The 8404-nt window shown below is 42.1% G+C and overlaps 2 pseudogenes; both read left to right on the top strand.

Annotated features, from left to right (window-relative positions):
• Window positions 1-4089: 4089 nt before the first annotated feature.
• On the top strand, window positions 4090-5425 carry LOC147428500 (tropinone reductase-like 3 pseudogene; annotated as a pseudogene).
• Window positions 5426-6582: 1157 nt separating this feature from the next.
• Window positions 6583-7787, top strand: LOC147428499 (pentatricopeptide repeat-containing protein At2g34400-like; annotated as a pseudogene).
• Window positions 7788-8404: the final 617 nt, after the last annotated feature.

Genomic DNA, 8404 nt, shown 5'->3' with positions numbered 1-8404 from the left:
ATCTCCTTGTACTCTATGATGTCCTATGTTAGCTTCCTTGGAATGTCAGTAGCTCGTAACATGCTCTTCAACGCAGTAGTAGCCCCACTCAACCTAAGGTGGGAGCCATCAAAATGGTATGTTTGTGAAAATTTTACGTTTTAGTCAAAAGTAAAATGATACACAAAGCTTCTCTAAGGATTTTTTTTCTCTTATCAAAGAAAAAGAGAGATACTTTACACTTCCATAAATATTTACTTATTTCCTTGCTTCAATGATTGCTTTTGGCATGATTGATGGTTCCTTTTACTGAAGAGAAGGAATGAGAGAGAATGATAGAGATGTGTAGAGGGATAAAGAGAGAGAGAAGAGGAGAATGACACTTGATGAGGTCTCAACCAACCCTCTCAAGGACCCCCCATACCATTGACAATGTGGTACTTTCTTTTGATTGAGTAAATGGAATGTTGTGTGGTAACTCCTCACAAAGAGGCACTTTTGGGGCTGTTTTGAATGACTGGAGTCTTTAGAGTTCAATGTTCTGTTTTCTAGTGTCCAAGTGAGTTGCCTGAACTTCTCTACCCTTGGGTTGATCTCTAGCTTTGTTGCCAACTCCTTGAATGGTTTATTGCAGAGAGTAGTCTGGTAGGCGATATGTAGATTAAGTAGTTCCTTCATCATGGCATGGAATATTGATGAGTCAATTTTGAAGAATTTTGTCATTAATGCCTCTTTGAAGGTTTGCATGTAGTGTGATGGCAAAAACATGACTCGTGCATATAACCCCATATGATTATGTTTCTGGTTGGAACTTCAGTTTCCATATTTCAGCATAACCCTCTTGTTCCTTCCACAAATACTTGTCAGGGGTGCTCTGTTGCCTCAATATTTCCAAACACTATGATGCATGTAACTAGCCTTTTGAACTTTGTACAAGCATTTGGTATGCAAGATTTGGAACCATCTTTGTTTGATTCTCATTTGATTGATGACTCCCTTGAGTGTGCTAACCATATATTTATACGAGGGGGGAAGATTATTAGCTAGCTTTCTTATCATCAATGGGTAGTTGAGCATTTTGGGTCTTTTTCTTTGCCATGAATAGAAACTATCCCATGATCGCCTTCTGTTAATAGGATAATAGGTTGGGTCGATGCTGAGATATCCAGGGGAATTTTTGTAATATGTTTCATCTGTCTGGCGCTTTTCAAACCATTTTTTTCTCCACAAGGTTTGGTTATCAATGATGGTTTGAACTTGGGTAGCAATTACAGGAACATTCGTGCAATCCCCCTTGTGGTTGGGCTCTAGTGAAGGCAACATTTTCCTTTTCCATATGAGAGATTCCTGTCACATTAGTGGAAGCACAATCATTTCATGCCCAAGATTCTTCACAACTTCATTAGGTGTAATCATGAGAGGATCCGTTGATTCTAACACATTGAGTTCGTATTGCAAATATTCTTTGTGTGAAGGATCATGCACTTCCAAGATCCACCGTTGAATTTCTTCTTTGACAATTTTGAGAAATTGTGTATCTGTTGGATCTTCAAACTCAGGCAATTTTGTTTCTGTGCTAGTACTGGGAATATCGATATGTGGAAAATCATGTGCCATTTGTCCTTGTTCTGTTATCTGAGAGACTTCTATAGGAGATAGCTGGGCATGCATGTCCTTAATGGCTATATCTTTTGTTGTTGTAATGTCGCCTAATGTGCTGCAGTTTGAGAAGCCAGGTTTTCCTTTGCTTTGGTCAGTTGTTGTTGGAGCTATTAAATCTCCTCATCTTTGGCTTTCTGTATTTCAGTATGCTTTGCTATTAGGATTTTCCTGTCATACATTGAAAACCTAAATGGTGACAACATTCAAGGTGACACTGCAAACAAACCTCAGTCATCCCGTCCATATTGATGGCATGAGAGCAACGGTAAAGATGGAAAGATGATGCAGACTCTTGCATGTATGCTGCTTTACAATGGTTCAAAAATCTGAGTTCTCCTTACCGCTTTGGCAATGCTTAATCTACATATTCTATCTACGGGTGGTCTGACGCCTCCATCAAAGAGCTTTTCAGGTAAATATATTGTATCCTAAGCCTACCAAAGTCCAATTTATGGATCAATAATATGACTGTTGTGCTCACTTGTTGATGTAATGACAGGTTGTTCAACAAAAAAATATTGCCGGAAGGCAATCACATGGCCCCTACCCATCCAACCGCCGCTAAAACATTTCTTACTAACTTGGGTTGGATTATCACAAAATACATGCATGCCCTAATGATTGTATACTCTCTCATAATGAGTATGCAAATTTGGAACAGTGTCCCAATTGTGGATCAAATAGGTATAGAGAGGAACACAAGGAAAATTTATCCTTGCAAAGATCCTTCGACACTTTCCTATCATTCCAAGAATAAAGAGCATGTTTAGGTGCAAGTCTATAGCCACTTTGATGACATGGCACTCAAATACTAGATCGAGCGACAGATGATGTGATAAGGGTACGTACTGAATCTCATGCATGGAAGCACATAGAGAAAAGATGGACTACATTTAAGGATGAGTCTTGGTGTATCCGTTTTGGTCTGGCAATGGATGGAGTAAACCCATTTGGATTACAGAGTTCATCATGGAGCACATGGCCTATTTGCTTGGTTAATTTATAATCTTCCACCATGGCTAGCTATCAAGAAGGGCCATCTATTTTTGTCACTGATCATCCCAAGAAAGTCAAGGTGCTGCGATTGGCATGCAAATATTTTCACAAACTCCTTTTGCATATCCACATGATGACATTACTTTAGTAACTTCCTTTTGCAGATCCACATGATGAAATTAATTTAATAACTTTAAGTTTGTTCCATTTTTGTGGCTATAGTATCACAAATATGGAGCTTTGTGGTCGCATGGGAGACACTTTAGAGTGCAACGGATAGATGAACAAAGGGTCACATTCGACAGTGGCATTAGGGCAAGCTTTTTCCAAGAAAGTCGGATTAGTGCTAGGGATGAAAACAAAGAGACTAGCCAGCTTGAATACTTTGGATACATCCAAGACATCTTGAAGATTAGCATTAGGAAGTTTGATATTTTTATCTTCGATGTCAAGTGGTTCAAAGATAATACCAGAAACCCTAATGGGGTGCAATTTTTGGGAAGCAAATTCTGGTGAGTTCTTTTTAAGAATCGGACGAGCGAATTCCCAAAAGATCCCCCCCCCCTCTCTCTCTCTCTCTCTCTCTCTCTCTCTCTCTCTCTCTCTCTCTCTCTCTCTCTCTCTCCCCCCCTTTTCAACTAAAAAGTAACATTGAAGCTTGCACGTTTAGGGCCAACTTACATTCAAACAAAAACATGATTTATCACCATGGATGCATTCAATACACTATTGATAAGACAAAGAGAAGTTCATGACACACAATTATGGTCTATTTGATATAGCAAACCCCAAATCTATGTGTTCCATTGCATCAAAAGTAAATACATAGGGGGGGGGGGGATACATCATGGGTGAGGTGGATGAAAGAAGGGTGGTGGGGGGCCATATGCTTTATGTAAACGCAGGGTGTGGACATATTCTTAATGATGCAATGCTTGCGTAGCAGTAAACATTGTGCTGTATGTACAAAATCCTCAACAACTGAAAATGATCTCCCTCTGCCTTCAAAGTGACAATGGACAGATGTTATGCACGACATGTCACCACAACCATGCCATCAACCAAAAGAAACTCGCTTGCAATGAGGAATGCAACATCCACAAGCTTGCTATCCCATTGGTTCCATAAAGGAACTCCACCCGTGCTAGCTGCATGTGGCCTAGTGTGTAAGGGAAAGGCCATGTACATCAAATGTACGCCACCCAATCTCAAGTTGGGGTTCATCTGCCTTGTTTTTGCTAGAGAGCCCAAGAATCTATGTAGTGATTGCATAGAACTGCACGCAATCTTTACTTCATTAGCGTAGAAGGCAAATTTGAAAATCTGGAAACACCTTTGTCTACGTGGTTGGAATAACATTCGCAAGCTTTTTTAATCGTAGGGCTTAAAAATAAAAGCACGCTCTGAGAGAGACAGAGTTGCAACGAGCTGCAGCGTTCTACTTTGCAATCCATGGCTGCACTAGAGATACCCAAACGGATCAAAGGCAAGGTGGCTGTGCTAACTGCCTCCACGCAGGGCATTAGCTACTCCATCGCGCGTCGGCTCGGTCTTGAAGGAGATTCTATTGTTATCTCCTCCCAAAAGCAGGTAATTAAATTACTGCCAAACACCGGGTTTCTGCAAGTCATGTTCCGCTTTCTTCTCTTAGATTAAGATAGTGCGATTGCAAGCAATTTCAAAAATTGCTAAGCACACCCAACAACCTATTCTCCGCTAAGCTCTATTTTTCTTTTTGTTCATAAAAATGTTGATGAGGCTGTACAATCACTGAAAGAGTTGGGTATCGATGTGTTGGGGGGTATCAATGCTGCCCTCTCATTAATCCACATATCGGACTTTCAAACAACAGGTTCACTTGTTATTTATGCCGTTTAATATGGATCGTATAGGTTCGCTTGTTATTTATGCTGTTTAATTTGGCTCGTATACTTTTCGACAATGCTACACCATCATCCTCTGGCTCTATTTGCCTATGGCTACCTCCACCCTCTATAGTCTCATGGGCCGGCGTCACCTTTCCTCATCATGATGGCGAGCTGCATGAAAAAGACAACAAGAAAGCGCACATACAACTGCTTAATGCTCATGGCTCACGTGGGACGGTCCTTGTATTGCTGAACAACTCCTTGAATCTAAGCAGCTCTCTGTTGCAAAGTGCAAGTCTTGAATTGAGGCACCTCTCAACCTAGCAGTAGGGCAGCAACAACTGAGAGAGAATTCATGATGAGATCGTATACTTCGGAAGATGCAAAGGCAAGTCTCCAGATGCATCTTGCACCTTGATGACATGGATGAGAGTATGTATGCTAGATATGTATTTCGACTGTGATGCCCTCACCAAAGCACATAAGCTCTTAATGGGCATTCTTTTTGGGATGTCTCTTGTAGTGCTTTGATTGCAGGATATACTCAACACAGCTGTGGCAAGGAAGCTTTGGGTTCTTTTCAGAAGATTTGAAGCAAAGACCTGCAAGCACTTCGAAAGCCTCCCCCTATCGCCCGCTGGCTCAGTCTTGAAGGAGCTTCTGTCGTTAACTCCTCCCGAAAGCCGGTAATTAAATTACTGCCAAACATCTTGCTTCTGCAAGTCTTGTTCTGATTTCTTCTCTTAGATTAAGATAGTGCGATTGCAAGCAATTCCAAAAATTGCTAAGCACACCCAACAACCTGTTCTCAGCTAAGCTCTACTTTTCTTTGTGTTCAGAAAAATGTTGATGAGGCCGTACAGTCACTGAAAGAGTTGGGTATCGATGTGTTGGGGGTATCAATGCTGCCCTCTCATTAATCCACATGTCGGACTTTCAAACAATAGGTTCGCTTGTTATTTATGTCGTTTAATATGGCTCGTATACTTTTCGACAGTGCTACACCAATCATCCTCTGGATCTATTTGCCTGCGGCTACCTCCACCCTGTGTAGTCTCCTGGGCCGACGTCACCTTAACTCGTCATGATGGCAAGCTGCATGAAAAAGACAACAAGAAAGCGCACATACAACTGCTTAATGCTCATGGCTCACGTGCGACGGTCCTCGTGTTGCTAAACAACTCCTAGAATCTAAACAACTCTCTGTTGGAAAGTGCAAGTCTTGAATTGAGAGGCACCTCTCGACCCAGCAGTAGGACAGCAACAACTGAGAGAGAATTCATGATGAAGTTGTATACTTCAGAAGATGCGAAGGCAAGTCTCCAGATGCATCTTGCACCTTGTTGACATGGATGAGAGTATGTATGCTAGATATGTATGTCGATTGTGGTGCCCTCACCAAAGCACGTAAGTTGAGGATGGGCATCCTTTTTGGGATGTCTCTTGTAGTGCTTTGATTGCAGGATATACTCAACATAGCTTTGGCAAGGAAGCTTTGGGTTCTTTTCACACAAGATTTGAAGCAAAGAGCTACAAGCAGTTTGAAAGCCTCCCCCTGGGTGAGATAATTCGTGATGAGAGTGCTATAGTCAAGGGTTGTTCAAAAAGTTCAAGATGCCATGCTTGGCATTGTCTTGGTCAATATGTGTGCCAATTTTGGTGTGCTTGAGAAAGCACAAAAAGTGCTTGAGGAGCTTCCTGTCCGGAATGTTGTCTCTTGCAATCACCTACATGTGACTCTACGCAAGATGCTGATATGAGCTTAAAAATTCACTTTCATATTGTTAGTTAGGGGTTGTTGCAAAAAATTATCGTACTTGGCAATGCCTTGGTCGATATGTATGCCAAATGTGGTGCACTTCAAAAAGCACAAAACATGCTGAGGAGCTTCCTGCGAATGCCGTCTCTTGGAGTGCATTGATTACGAGATATGTGCAATAGGAGCAGGGCCAGAAAGCTCTCCAGATGCAATCACATACGCGTGCATCTTGAAGGCATGTATTGGTATGCAAGATGTTGATATGGGCTTACAAATTCACCCTGATATTGCTAATCAAGAGTTGTTGCAAAAACTGCCATGCTTGGCAATGACTTGGTCAATATGTATGCCAAATGTGGTGTGGGATGTCGTCAATTGGAACGCACTAATTGTAGGATATGCCCGACAAGGGCCAGGCCAGGAAGCTTTGGGTTTTTTTTAGCAGGTGCTTGAGGAGCTTACTGTTTGGAATGACGTCAGCTGATTGGGGGATACCCACAATAGGAGTAGGGACAGAAAGATCTGGTTTCAGTGGATGCAAAGTGAGGGCCTTTACCCATATGCAATCACCTATGCATGAATCTTGAAGGGATTGTGGTTGTACGCAAGAAAATTCACTTTGATATTGTTAATCAAGGGTTGTCGCAAAAAATTGTCATGCTTGGCAATGCCTTGGTCGATATGTATGACAAATGTAGTGCAATTCAGAAAGCACAAATCATGCCCGAGGAGCTTCCAGTCTCGAATGCCATCTCTTGGAGTGCATTGATTGCAGGATACGTGCAATAGGAGTAGGGCCATAAAGCTCTTGACTGTTTTTAGCGAATGCAAACCGAGTTCCTCCAATCACATACGCGTGCATCTTGAAGGCATGTGTCGTACACAAGATGTCGATATGGGCTTAAAAATTCACTCTGATATTGTTAGTCAAGGGCTATCGCAAAAAATTGTCATGCTTGGCAATGCCTTAGTCAATATGTATGACAAATATGGTGCACTATAGAAAGCACAAATCGTGCATGAGGAGCTTCTTGTCCCAAATGCCATCTCTTGGAGTGCATTGATTGTGGGATACGCGCATTAGGAGCAGGGCCAAAAAGCTCTCGACTGTTTTCAGTGGATGCAAAGCGAGGGTCTGTTTCCAGATGTAATCACATACATGTGCATCTTGAAGGCATGTGTCTATATGCAAGATGTTGATATGGGCTTAAAAATTCACTCTGATATTGTTGGTCAGGGACTACTACAAGAAACTATCGTGCTTGGCAATGCCTTGGTCGATATATGTGCCAAATGTGGTGTGGGATGTTGTCTTTTGGAACACACTAATTGCAGGATATACCCGAGAAGGAACACACTAATTGCAGGATATACCCGAGAAGGGTCAGGCCAGGAAGCTCTGGGTTGTTTTCAACAGGTGCTTGAGGAGCTTACTGTTCGAAACGACGTCAATTGATTGCGGGATACACACAACAAGAGTAGAGACAAAAAGCTCTTGGCTGTTTTCAGCGGATGCAAAGTGAGGGCCTCTGTCGAGATGTAATCACCTACGCGTGCCAATGCCTTTGTCGATATGTATGCCAAATGTGGTGCACTTGAGAAAGCACAAAATGTGCTTGAGGAGTTTCCTATCCTGAATGCCATCTCTCAGAGTGCATTGATTGCGGGATAGGCGCAACAGGAGCAGGGCCAAAAAGCTCTTAACTGTTTTCAACGGATGCAAAGTGAGGGCCTCCGTCCAGATGCAATCACCTATGCATGCATCTTGAAGGCATGTGGCTCTATGCAAGATGATGATATGAGCTTAAAAATTCACTCTGATATTATTAGTCAAGGGCTGTTGCAAAAAAAATTCATGCTTGTCAATGCCTTGGTTGATATGTGTCAAATGTGGTGCACTTCAAAAAGCACAAAACGTGCCTGAGGAGCTTCCTATCCAAATGCCTTCTATTGGAGTGTATTGATTGCGAGATACATGCAACATGAGCTCGGCCAAAAATCTCTCGACTATTTTCAGCGGATGCAAAGTGAGGCCCTCTCTCTAGATGCAATGAAACATGCATGCATCTTGAAGGCATGTGTCTGTACGCAAGATGTTGATATGGGCGTAAAAATTCACTATGATGTTGTTAGTCAAGGG

This window comes from Adiantum capillus-veneris, chromosome 23 (assembly GCF_014529385.1).
Source record: "Adiantum capillus-veneris isolate H3 chromosome 23, ASM1452938v2, whole genome shotgun sequence".
In the NCBI taxonomy this organism is placed as follows: domain Eukaryota; kingdom Viridiplantae; phylum Streptophyta; class Polypodiopsida; order Polypodiales; family Pteridaceae; genus Adiantum; species Adiantum capillus-veneris.
Note: the sequence above shows the minus strand (reverse complement) of the source record. Positions and strands in the feature narration are given on the sequence as shown.